This window comes from Chiloscyllium plagiosum, chromosome 23 (assembly GCF_004010195.1).
Source record: "Chiloscyllium plagiosum isolate BGI_BamShark_2017 chromosome 23, ASM401019v2, whole genome shotgun sequence".
In the NCBI taxonomy this organism is placed as follows: domain Eukaryota; kingdom Metazoa; phylum Chordata; class Chondrichthyes; order Orectolobiformes; family Hemiscylliidae; genus Chiloscyllium; species Chiloscyllium plagiosum.
Window position 1 is genome coordinate 23074060 of NC_057732.1, and position 13937 is coordinate 23087996.

Below are 13937 nucleotides of genomic sequence, written 5' to 3' on the forward strand. Positions count from 1 at the left end.
TTACCTCAGATTACAACAGGATCTGGACCAGATGGGCCAATGGGCTGAGAAGTGGTAGATGGAGTTTAATTCAGATAAATGTGAGGTGCTGTATTTTGGGAAAGCAAATCTTAGCAGGACGTATACACTTAATGGTAAGGTCCTAGGTAGTGTTGCTGAATAAAGAGATCTTGGAGTGCTGGTTCATAGCTCCTTGAAAGTGGAGTCGCAGGTAGATAGGATAGTGAAGAAGTTTGGTATGCTTTCCTTTATTGGTCAGAGTATTGAGTACAGGAGTTGGGAGGTCATATTGCGGCTGAACAGGACATTGGTTAGGCCAATGTTGGAATATTGCGTGCAATTCTGGTCTCCTTCCTATGGGAAAGATATTGTGAAACTTGAAAGGGTTGGAGGATTTGAGCTAATGGGAGAGGCTGAACAGGCTGGGGCTGTTTTCCCTGGAGCATCAGAGGCTGAGGACCTTATAGTGGTTTACAAAATTATGAGGGGCATGGATAGGGTAAATAGGCAAAGTCTTTTCCCTGGGGTCAGGGAGTCCAGAACTAGAGGGCATAGGTTTATGGTGAGAGGGGAAAGATATAAAAGAGACCTAAGGGGCAAACTTTTTACGCAGAGGGTGGTACGTGTATGGAATGAGCTGCCAGAGGATGTGGTGGAGGCTGGTACAATTGCAACATTTAAGAGACAGTTGAATGGGTATATGAATAGGAAGCGCTTGGAGGGATATGGGCCGGGTGTTGGCAGGTGGGACTAGATTGGGTTGGGATATCAGGTCGGCGTGGATGAGTTGGACCGAAGGGTCTCTTTCCATGCTGTACATCTCTATGACTCTATGACTAAAGAGTTTGAGTTAGAGTCATACACTGATAGAGCTGTACAGCACAGAAACAGACAAAACAAAAAAGAACAAAGAAAATTTACAGCCCAGGAACAGGCCGTTTGGCCCTCCAAGCCTGAGCCGACCCTTCAATCCAACTCGTCCGTGCCATACAGATATCCAAAATTAATCTACTCCCGTTTGCCACCACTCGACCCATATCCCTCTAAATTCTTTCTATTCATATACCCATCCAGATGCTTTTTAAATGCTGTAATTGTAGCAGCCTCCATCACTTTCTCTGCCAGCTCATTCCATGCACACACCACCCTCTGCTTGAAAAATGTTGCCCTTAGGTCCCTTTTAAATCTTTCCCCTCTCACCCTAAACCTATGCCTGTCTGGATCCTCCCCCACAGGGTAAAGATCTTACCTATTTACCATGCCCCTCATGAGTTTATAAACTTCCATAAAGTCACCCCTTTGCCTCCGATGCTCTAGAGAAATCAGCTTCAGCCTACTCAGCCGCTCCCTATAGCTCAAATCCTCCAACCCTGGCAACATCCTTGTAAATCTATTCTGAAACCTTTCAAGTTTATAGCAGGGAGACCAGAATTGCGCACAATATTCCAAAAGTGGCCTAACCAATATCCTGTACAGGCACAACATGACCTCCTAACTCCCATTCTCAATGCTGTGACCAATAGAGATTATCAGCAGATGTTGGATAGGCTGGGCCTCTTTACCCTCTTAGACTATACGAGATTGAGGGGTGACCTTATGGAGATTAATAACATTATGAGAGTCATTGATAAGGCAAATAACAAAGGTCTATTCCCTAGGGTAGGGAAATTTAAAACTAGAGGGCATAATTTTAAGGTGAGAGGGGAAAGATTTAAAAAGGACCTGAGGGGCAACTTTTTCACACAGCGGGTGGTGTGTGTATGGAATCAATTGCCAGAGGAAGTGGTAGACGTAGGTAAGGTTAAGAACATGAATCGGAAAAAATTTGAGGGATATGGGCCAAACATAGGCAAATGGTACTCATTTAATTTAGAAAGTTTGTCAGTGTGGACAAGTTGGACCAAAGGCTTTTTTTCCATGATTCTATAAGCCTTTAAGCGGCTTTTATAATGGGTGAATTAAGCTGGTTTCCATCTTCTATGTTGTGCAAACTTGTGGTACTTGAGTGACAGATAGGAAATTATTGACCTCCTTTCTCCAGTGCTCACCTTGAGCTCTCATCATGTCAACACACCAAACTTACATGATTTTTTTCCTCTGTAGACATTTGATGACACAATTTATCCATGCTGTACATCTTTTTGTTTTAATCTCAAACTGTCCAACTTTCTGAATTCATTGAACATCAACTAACATGAAAGAATCTTCACCAATTGTATTGGTGCACCAATTTGTGGCATTTTCTTAAATTAGCCCTTTTCTCAACAAATGAGAAAGTGAGGACTGCAGATGCTGGAGTCCTTCCTGAAGAAAGGCTCATGCCCGAAACGTCGATTCTCCTGCTCCTTGGATGCTGCCTGACCTGCTGCGCTTTTCCAGCAACACATTTTCAGCCCTTATCTCAACAAAACCAAGCAAGATCTCACTGCCTTTCCAAACATCTCATTTCCAATTGGCCTTTACTCTCTAGAGTTTTGAATGTGTTGTTACCTGCCAAATCCATGCTGATTATCCCCATTGTTGTATTATTGTTCAGATCCTTTACCAGATGGGCAGTGTACCTTTGAGGCAGTCAGATAAGATCACGACGTGTGGCATTATGGAATGAAGGTGTTCACCTCACCTTCAATAGCAATTATTGTTGTAGCAGCAGCAATAATCATAATAACAGCTTGAAGTTACTGTAGATTTGTTCAATGTGTTTGTAAGCAAAGAACCTAAGCTATGTTTAACTATGAGATCTTGTAGAAGTGTAAATAGTTAGCATTGTTAATAAACTTCAAGCCATCTTTCACAACACGTATTCTGTCTTTGTTGTATATTTTACAAGGACTAACTTAAAGGAAATTTTCAGACTATATTGTTGGAGAAGTGGTGTTTTATACATAAACCACTTTACCCATAATCCTCATGTTTGATTTCCTCTATTCAAACTAAACCCCCTTCCCCTCCACCCTCCACCACACTGAAACAGCTGTTGTCAAAATCACAAATAACCATCAATTTGACTTCACTCATCAAAAACAGTTCCATCTTGCTTTTCTCAACCTGTCTGCACCTTTGACAATGTGGAAAGTATTACCTTGCTGCAAAACCTTCCCTCCACTTTCAAACTAATTACAACTGCTGTCATCTAATTCCTTTCATATCCATCTAATCACAGCTAAAGATTCATAAGGCCTTAGATAGGAACTGAATTAGGCCATTCAGCCCATTAATTCTGCTTCTCTATTCAATCATGACCGATAGGTTTCTCAACCTGTTCTCCTACCTACTCCCCATAACTCTCCATCCCCTGACTTATCAAGAGCCTACCGATCTTGTCTTAAATACACTCAACAACTTGATCTCCACAGCCTTCTGTGGCAATGCTGTGCACAGATTCATGAATCTAGCTGAAGGAATTCCTCCCTATCTCCTCACAGGATATGGGGGCCATTGGCAAGGTCAGCATTTTTTTATCCATCCCTAATTGCCTTTGAAAAGTTGGTGAGCTGACTTCTTGCATCACTTGCAGTCCATGTTGTGTATGTGCGCCCACAGTAAGGGACTTCCAGGATTTTGATTCCAGTCTCAATAAAAGCACTATGTGTATTAGCATCTCAGGCGACTATGTGGCTTGTAAGTGAGTCCCCAAGTATCTGCTGGCCTTGTCCTTCTGGGTGATAGGTGTTGTTAAAGGAACCATGGTGAATTGTTGCCACGCATCTTGTAGATTATACATGCTCTACATCATTGGGCTAGGCATGAATGTTGAAGGTGGTGAATGTGATACCAATTAAGTCGGCTTTATGTCTTTGGCAGCATCAACTTCTGCAATGTTATGGGAGCTGCAGTTATCCAGGCAAGCAAGGAGTACTCCATCATACTTCATTTAGATTAGATTAGATTACTTACAGTGTGGAAACAGGCCCTTCGGCCCAGCAAGTCCACACCGATCCTCCAAAGAGCAACCCACCCAGACCCATTCCCCTACATTTACACCTTCACCTAACACTACGGGCAATTTAGCATGGCCAATTCACCTGACCTGCACAACTTTGGACTGTGGGAGGAAGCCAGAGCACTCGGAGGAAACCCACGCAGACACGGGGAGAATGTGCAAATTCCACACAGACAGTTGCCCGTGGCAGGAATTGAACCCGGTTCTCTGGCGCTGTGAGGCAGCAGTACTAACCACTGTGCCACCATGCCGCACTTTTAGATGATCAACCAGGTTTTGAAGTGTGGAGAATTGAGTGATTTGTCACATGATTGCCAGCCTCTGACCTGTTCTTGTAGCTGCTGGTCTAGTTCAGTTTTTGGTCAATGATAACCTCCCAAGATATTGATAGTGGAGATTTTAACAGTGGTCCTGCAATGAATATTGAGGGGAGATGATTAGATGTTGTTGGAGGTGATTATTGCTGGAGGTGATTATTGCTGTTTGTGTGTGTTGTGAATATTACTTGCCATTTATTAGCCGAAGCCTAAATATTGCCCAGGTTCTTGCTGCACATTGATACAGATGACTCCAAAATCTGAAGACATTATCTGACTTTATAATGGGGGGAAGTTCATTGATGAAGGAGATGAAGATCAAAGTTGACACCCAAGTTGATAGGGTTGTTAAGGCGTATGGGGTGTTGGCTTTCATTAGCAGGGGGATTGAATTTAAGAGTCGCAGGGTTATGCTGCAGCTCTATAGCACCTTGGTTAGACCACACTTGGAATATTGTGTTCAGTTCTGGTCACCTCATTATAGGAAGTGTGTGGAATCTTGAGAGAGGGAGCAGATGAGATTTACCAGGATGCTGCTTGGACTGGGCTTATGAAGAAAGGTTGAGGGAGCAAGGGCTTTTCTTGTTGAAGTGAAGAAGGATTAGAGTTGACTTGATAGAACTGTACAAGATGATGAGAGGCATTGATAGAGTGGATAGTCAGAGACTTTTTCCAAGGGCAGAAATGGCTATTGAAGGGAACATAAATTTAAAGTGATTTGAGAAAGGTTTAGGAGAGATGTCAGAGGTAGAGTGGGTGTATGGAATGCACTGCCAGTTGTGGTGGTAGAATCAGGTACATTAGGGACATTTAAGTGACTCTTGGATTGGCAAATGGACGTAAGTAAAATGAAGAGTATGTACTGTTAGAGTTACTCTGCATTACAAACCAGCCATCTAGCTAACAGAGTTAAACTGACCCTTCACAATTGAACTAAAATGAGGAGGAACCTACACAATTATAACTGCAACAGCAAAAACAGCAAAATATAAGGCTGAAGCATTTGTTTGACTTTAGAGTAGGATAGAGGACCAAAGGGCCTGTACTGTGCTGTACTGTTCAATGTTCTATGCTAGGCTCAAGGTCATTGCAGTGATGTCTTGGACTAAGCTGATTGGTGTTCCTGAATCATCTTTCTTTGTATTAGATGTGGCTCTAGCCAATGGAAACATCCCTCCCCTATCCAATTCGTACTGACTCCAGTTTTGCTGGGGCTCCTTGCTGTCAAGGGCAATTATTCTCCCCTTAACACTGGAGTTCAGCTCTTTGTCCAAATTTGAACCAAGGTTGTACTGAGGTGAAGAGGTGATTAACCCTGGTGAAAGTTAAGTTGAGTACCAGTGAGCAAGTTCTTGTTGATTAAGTGCCACTTGATAGCACTGTTGATGAAACCTTTCATCAATTTGTTGCTAATAGAGTATAGACTGATGCCGCTATAATTTGCTGAGTTGGATTGTCTTGGATTTTTTGTGGATAAGTCATATCTGGGCAATCTTTCACTTCACAGAGTAAATTCTAGTGTTGTAGCTGTGTTGGCACAGTCTGCCCATAGACATGGCTAGTTCTGAACCATGCATTTTCAGTACTATTGCTGAAATGTTGTCCGGCTGGACCCTCGGCAGTATCTGGTACATCCAACCATTCCTTGGTATTGTGCAGGTGAGTTGAATGGTTGAAAGCTGGCAAGCGTGGTGCTGAGGATCTCAGGAGGAGACTGAGATGGATCATTTAATCAGCATTTCTGTCTGAAGATGGATGCAAATGCTTCAGCCTTATATTTTGCTCTTATTACTGTTGCAGTTATAATTGTGTAGCTTCCTCCTCATTTTAGTTCAGTTGTGAAGGGTCAGTTTAACTCCGTGAGCTAGATGGCTGGTTTGTAATGCAGAGTAACTCTAACAGTGTAGGTTCATCTCCTGCAATGGCTGAAGTTATTACCTCCTTCTCAACCTCTCTCTTCTCCTGAGGTGTGGTAACTCTCCAGTCGCGTCTCTTGAATGAGACAGCAGTCCAATGGTCTGTTAAGACTATGGTGACTCTACCTTTATTTAGTTCAATTTTTCACTACATTTACAGCTAACTATAGAAAGATGACAGGAGGAATTTATCTAATTAGTTAGTTGTGAGATCATTTAAGCCTATTTATTGCAAGATGCTTCCACTGTGAGCATACAGATATCCCCATGCTATAACTTCACCAGGTTGACACCTCCACTTCTAGGTATGTCTGTTGCTGTTCTTGGTATGCCCTCTCTCACTCTTCATTGAACCAGGGTTGATCCCTGACTTGATTGTAATGAGAGAGTGAAGTTCATGCTGGGCCATGGAGTTACAGATTGTGGTCAAACACAATCCTGCTGATAGTGCCTCCTTTGCCACCTATTGCAGATCCACTCTAACAGCTGTGTCCTTTAGGAGGCAGCCAGTTCTGTCAGGAACAGTACTAACAAGCCACTCTTGCTGATGTAAATTAAATTCCCCGACCCAAAGTATATTTTGTGTCCATGCACTCTGTGTTTCTTAAATTTGTGTCCAATAGAACATAGAAGATAGAACATAGAAAAATACAACGCAGTACAGGCCCTTTGGCCCTCGATGTTGCGCCGATCCAAGCCCACCTAACCTACACTAGCCCACAATCCTCCATATGCCTATCCAATGCCCATAAAGAGGGAGAGTCCACCACTGCTACTGGCAGGGCATTCCATGAACTCACGACTCACTGAGTAAAGAATCTACCCCTAACATCTGTCCTATACCTACCATCCCTTAATTTAAAGCTATGCCCCCTCGTAATAGCTGACTCCATACGTGGAAAAACGTTTTCATGGTCAACTTTATCTAAACCCCTAATCATCTTGTACACCTCTATCAAATCACCCCTAAACCTTCTTTTCTCCAATGAAAACAGCCCGCAACTTTCAGAGATCTGTGTACATGGACACCAAGATCCCTCTGCTCATCCACACTACCAAGTTTCCGACCATTAGCCCAGTACCCCATCTTTTTGTTATTCTTCCCAAAGTGAATCACCTCACATTTAGCTACATTGAATTCCATTTGCCACCTTTCTGCCCAGCTCTGCAGCTTCTCTATATCCTGCTGTAACCTGCCACATCCTTCCTCACTGTCTACAACTCCTCCGACTTTTGTATCATCCGCAAACTTGCTCACCCAACCTTCTAACCCCTCCTCCAGGTCATTTATAAAAATGACAAACAGCAATGGTCCCAAAACAGATCCTTGCGGAACACCACTAGTAACTGCTCTCCAAGATGAACCTTTACCATCAACTACTACCCTCTGTCTTCTTCCAGCCAGCCAATTCCTAATCCAAACCTCCAACTCACCCTCAATGCCATATCTCCGTATTTTTTGCAGTAGCCTACAATGTGGAGGAAGTCTGATTGACTGACTGAAGGGGACTGGATGCAGTGTGTGATATTCCACAAAAGGTTTCCTTGCCAATGTTAGACTTAATGCCATGAGACTTTGTGGGGCCTGGAGTCAATGCTGAAAACTTCCTGGGCAGCACTGTCATGACAGTAAGCCATGAGGCTACCACCTCTTCTGGGTCTGTCCTGCCAATCATACCCTGCGATGATGATGGTAATGTCTGGGCCATTGTAAGGAATGATTTGGTGAGTATAACTTTGTTAGACTGTTGCTTGACCTGACTGTGGGACTGCCCTGCCAATTTTTGCACAGGCCCCCTGAGATGGACCAATATGTTTGCTGATGTGCATTGGCTCATTGTTTTCAAATTCATCCATGGCCTTGTCACATCTAAATAGACCAATTAAACTTTAAAATCCTTAGAAATCTCTGCCTCCACCAATACTGACCTTATCCTTGTCTGCAAATCTTTTAATCTTTCTAACATTGGAGCTGTGCCTTCAGATATCCAAACATTAAATTCTGGAATTCAATCCAAATACAACCCTTCCTCTCTGTATCTTTCATCTTCTTTCATGCACTTCTTGAAACCTACCTCTTTGATCACTTTTTGATAATCTGTTCACCTTGTGCGACTCAACTGCAAAATTTGTATGAGAATATTGCTATGAAGCACCTTAGGATGCTTTAATGTATTAAATGAGCTACATAAAGGCAGGTTGTACTTGTTAAATAACTTCATGTGGCTGAAAAAAATGAAATGTTTATCAAAGTCAACAAATGCTAAGATTGTCATCTCAAAAATGACCATTTCTTGTGATGTATTACATATTCACTAGCATATGTTTAGTCTTTGACCAGAGTAAGCAGTCATCTGTTTCCCAGAAAGGCATATTCCTGCTTCTATTTTTGTTATTTTTATTTATTGCAAGTAGGATTAAGCTTATCATTGTACAATGTGTCAACTCATCTATAACATGGTACAATTACATAAATTCTTGTAGCTTCATGTTACTTGGCCTAATAGCACATATTCAAATTCTTCAAAAGGGCAATAATACACATTGCATATATTTTAATGGATTCTACATGACACCATCCCGGTCAAGGCTTTCCAAAGTTTGAACATTGAGATAATTGTGCCTCCCCTATTTTCAAGAATCCAAAGTCATTTAACTTGATAAGTAATAGCACCAATTGTTGTTCTAAGCAATTCCTTAAAGTGCTTCTCTTGTACTTTAAACTTTACCTTACTTGACTGAATTTCTTTTTTTTTCATTTTAGCTTTGATATTCATTATTCATTCTCTGTCACTTTGCAGCATGATCTGTAACCCTGCAGATTATATGTTAGCCAGGGCTGTGTCTTGTTATGTGCCAATTTTTCTCTCTTCTGTTTGATGTGATGTAATTAGAGGGCTCGAAGCAAGACGACTGACATTTTTCTACTCTTTCACCATAATAAACATTTCCTTCAATATTTGTAGCTAATTATTGTTCCAGTTTTACTGTGTCTGGCATTTTATCGCTTTCATTTTAAAAACCTGCATTTTTAACCTTCCTGACATTTTTTCTCTTACACTTGGAATTTTTTCACATTTGCTTTGAACATTTAGCTCAGCTCATTACCTTGTTTGCTTGATTCCTAAGCTGCTTGATCTGGTTTAGGGATTATGGATGCTGTCTAATAGAGTTATCCTTTATGTTCACCTGGAGTCAGTGTCAAGCTTCCAAAGTCAGATATAACCAGATGAAAAGTAAAGTCTTCTCAACTCCGCATTGTCTTTTAATCGTACATTCCGAATTCGAAAAAGTGAAACTCTGCCAAGCTAGGGGATCTTCGTTTTCATTTCCCACGCTAACTACCCTTTGGTCTGTCAGAATGATGTTACCGCTTTACACCATTGTTGCACTAACATGATATTCCTTGAAGAATTCAATGTGCAAATGAGCCAAGTATCCAGCTGTTGGCACATGGCCACAGGCTCTCGCCAATGCAGCACTGAAGGTACAGGCTATGTCTGGAGATTACTGTGTCTTTCGATATTAGTTTAGCTGTAAATAAACCAACCTTCAAATAAAAGAAATCTACATACCGCGTTTGTGTTATAATGAGATAACAACACAGGAGTATTATTACGATGTTCTAGACCTTTGCAGTGGACAGAGGAACATACTATACTGCAGGTAAAAGGCAGACTGGAAGCCATGTGCATAGTTGAAAGATTAGTGCCTTTGAAACTGTAGCAGCTAATTATTTTTCTTTATTACTCAACTCAATAAAGAACATTGAAGAAAATCTTACAGGTCTCAGATACAGAGAATCATTCTATTTTAATTCTGCTACTGGTAATGGTAATTGCTATTAATATTATCCATGAATGCTTAATATTTGATTTGACTCCTCCACGAGGAACATATGATTTGGAGATCCCGGTATTGGACTGGGGTGTACAAAGTTAGAATCACACAACACTAGGTTATCATCCAACAGGTTTATTTGGAAGCACTAGCTTTCGGAGCGCTGCTCCTTCATCGGGTGGTTTTGGAGTATAAGATCGTAAGATACAGAACTTATAGCAAAAGTTTACAGTGTGATATAACTGTAAATGAGGAACATGGTTGGTCTTGTAATAAGGTTGCCCAAAAGATAAGAATTACTTATCCAATCTCTAAAGACAATATTAAAACAAAGTAAACTGCCAGGAGTTTATTTTCCTTGGCAAAAATTCTGCCAATTTATCGTTGTATTCACAACCAAGCATTCATCCATGCCTTCGCCACAGCCAACCTTGATAATAAAATCTTATACATTTGTGATGTCATCACTCTTCCGTACTTTGACACTTCTTTTAAGCTCCTATCAGAAGTTTCCAAATTCTCATGACCAGCTGTCATTGGAGACACAAACTTGAATGATTGTGATGTTTTTCGGAACTTTACTAAGTCACAGCATTATCAATTTGTTGGAACCTGTGGACATCTAGTGCAGTAATAATGCCAAGCTTTTAATATCATAGCTGATGTTATCAGACAAGTCAGATCCCAGATAGGAACCTAGTTTCATAGAGTATATTCTTATTTATTTTTGTTTTGATGAAGTGGTCTTTCCCTGAAATATAAATGCCCAAAGATTTTGCATTAACAATAAAATAGTCTTAATTACAAAAGAAATGAAGATAAAATAGAATAATCCAAACTATCTACTTCTAAAACAAATTAAATCTTTTTAAATAGAACTGAAAATATAACCTCATTTATCCCAATCACTCTATTGTCAACTGAAAAGAAAAAAAAAATCAGCATTTTTAGAGTACCACTGGTACATTGCTCAAAACACCACTTGTATGATATACTAGAGTTCCTAACACCTTGTTGGGTTTTCATCACTGACTTCAACTATTAGATCCAGGAAAACCTGTACCTGTTTATCATTCACTTGCTTAAATGTACTTCACTTTAAGTAACCTTTCAGCATTTTATCCTATGACTTCTAGTCTGGAACTAACATCAGTCCATCATTCTCAGGTAACCTCGTTCACTGTCTTTCCTTCTCAGGAACCCTTTTCTACACAGCCATTCAATTCAAATGACTTTATAGGACTTCTCCATTCAACGTCAAAATTGAAACCAAAACTCTCCTTTAGCTTTGAATGTTCAACCGTAATTTAAAAAAAAACAAAATCCAGTTTACTCTCTCAAACCTTCAAGTCCCATTATTTTGCTTGCTAGTTTGAAACAGCTCATTACTGGTGCACAAAATCCATTAATTCTAAAGCCAAACTCAAAAGTTGCACTTAAAAGAAATCAAGACTACTCCAGAAATGCTTGCAAGTTAGTTATTAACTTCAGATACCCACAAGCTCAGCAGTTACAAACTTGCAAACTAGAAACCTGAATTCTCAACCTTATAGCATTAAAAATTACATAAATTAATCCCAGTTTGCACCACAGTAGTTATGAGTGTCAATTAAGAATAATTCAATTTAAAACTCTTTATCTGTATATTTTTGCCTCATTGAAGTAACAAATGACAACATGCAAGCTTGGTCTGAAAGGTGGCAAGCAATGTTCATACCATACAAATGCCAGTCAATGACTATCTCCATTCGCAGACAATCTAACTATTGCTCCTGACATTCAATGGTCTTACCAGCACTGAATGCCCAACTATCAACAACTGGGGTTAACTGTTAACCTGAAGCTGAATTGGCCTAGCCATAGAAATACAACAGCAGTTCAATAGACAATAGGTGCAGGAGTAGGCCCTTCTGCCCTTCGAGCCTGCACCACCATTCAATATGATCATGGCTGATCATCCTTAATCAGTATCCTGTTCCTACCTTATCTCCATAACCCTTGATTCCACTATCCTTGAGAACTCTATCCAACTCTTTCTTAAATTAATCCAGTGACTGGGCCTCCACTCCCCTCTGGGGCAGAGCATTCCACACAGCCACCACTCTCTGGGTGAAGAAGCTTCTCCTCATCTCTGTCCTAAATGGCCTACCCCGTACTTTTAAGCTGTGTCCTCTGTTTCGGCACTCACCCCGCAGCGGAAACATGTTGCCTGCCGCCAGAGTGTCCAATCCTTTGATCATCTTATATGTCTCAACCAGATCCCCTCTCAGTCTTCTAAACTCAAGGGTACACAAGCCCAGTCGCTCCAGTCTTTCAGTGTAAGATAATCCCGCCATTCCAGGAATTGACCTCGTGAACCTACGCTGCATTCCCTCAATAGCCAGAATGTCTCTCCTCAAATTTGGAGACCAGAACTGCACACAGTACTCCAGGTGTGGTCTCACCAGGGCCCTGTACAGCTGCAGAAGGACCTCTTTGCTTCTATACTCAATCCCTCTTGTTATGAAGGCCAGCATGCTATTAGCCTTCTTCACTACCTGCTGTACCTGCATGCTTACCTTCATTGAGTGGTGTACAAGAACCCCCAGATCTCTCTGTACTGCCCCTTTACCTAAATTGATTCCACTTAGGTGGTAATCTGCCTTCCTGTTCTTGCCACCAAAGTGGATAAGGATCCATTTATCCACGTGAAAGTGCATCTGCCATGCATCTGAGCACTCACCTAACTTGTCCAGGTCACCCTGTAATCTCCTAACATCCTCATCACATTTCACCCTGCCACCCAGCTGATGAAATTTGCGAATGTTATTGCGAATACCATCTTGTATATCCTGAAGATAGATTGTAAAAAGCTGCGGTCCCAGTACTGAACGGTGCGGTACCCCACTGGTCAGTGCCCGGCATTCCGAAATGGAGGGGTGGAGGAGTGTGGAAGGATGAGAGAATGCAGGCTGCAGCCCTATGAAGCAGGGGGAGGGCTTGCAGTGGGCCTGTGTGGGGATGTGGGAGACTACAGGAGCCTGGTGGGCAAGGGCTGGCTGAAAGGCAGCTGGAGGAACGGAGGGAGGGAAGCACGCACAGAGGAGGAAGAGCAAAGAGAAAAGAGAAAAAAAAGCCAAAGGGGATAAAGAGAAAGAGCAACAAAGAAAATGTGGCTGGCCAGCACGCCTTGAAGTAGGGAGAAAAGGCAGGGGCCAGCGCCTACGGCCATACTAGTCTGAAAACGCCAGATCTCGTCTGATCTCGGAAGCTAAGCAGACTCAGGCCTGGTTAGTACTTGGATGGGAAACCGCCTGGGAATACCAGGTGCAGTAGGCTTTTTCCGCCAGCAGTGGCTGCTCAAGTCACCCCTCTGCACTTGTCTTGTGCCAGGCAATGGAGCGGCAGGTTATTTTTGCTGCTGCTGCTGCTGTGCCTGGCATCAGTCTCCTGCAGGCACGAGACACGGAGGGGAGGAGAGCGGAGCGCTGCCAAAATCAGCAAGAAAGGCGGAAAGAAAGGGATTGGGGCTGCACGCTGTCTGCGGGTGGCAGTCAGGAAAGGCGGACAATAGACAATAGGTGCAGGAGTTGGCCATTCTGCCCTTCCAGCCTGCACCACCATTCAATATGATCATGGCTGATCATCCTTAATCAGTATCCTGTTCCTGCCTTATCTCCATAACCCTTGATTCCACTATCCTTGAGAGCTCTATCCAACTCTTTCTTAAATGAATCCAGAGACTGGGCCTCCACTGCCCTCTGGGGCAGAGCATTCCACACAGCCACCACTCTCTGGGTGAAGAAGTTTCTCCTCATCTCTGTCCTAAATGGTCTACCCCGTATTTTTAAGCTGTGCCCTCTGGTACAGCACTCACCTATCAGCGGAAACATGTTTCCTGCCTCCAGAGTGTCCAATCCTCTAATAATCTTATATGTCTCA

General features: G+C 42.1%; 1 protein-coding gene and 1 non-coding gene across 3 annotated transcripts in view; both read left to right on the top strand.

The window, feature by feature from the left end:
* The window catches only part of LOC122561696 (chemokine-like protein TAFA-5), a 695903-nt gene that overhangs the window by 612274 nt on the left and 69692 nt on the right, over positions 1-13937 (top strand). The window lies entirely within an intron of this gene.
* On the top strand, positions 13216-13334 carry LOC122561899. The gene has a single exon (XR_006315145.1). It is a non-coding gene; the product is annotated as a 5S ribosomal RNA (ribosomal RNA).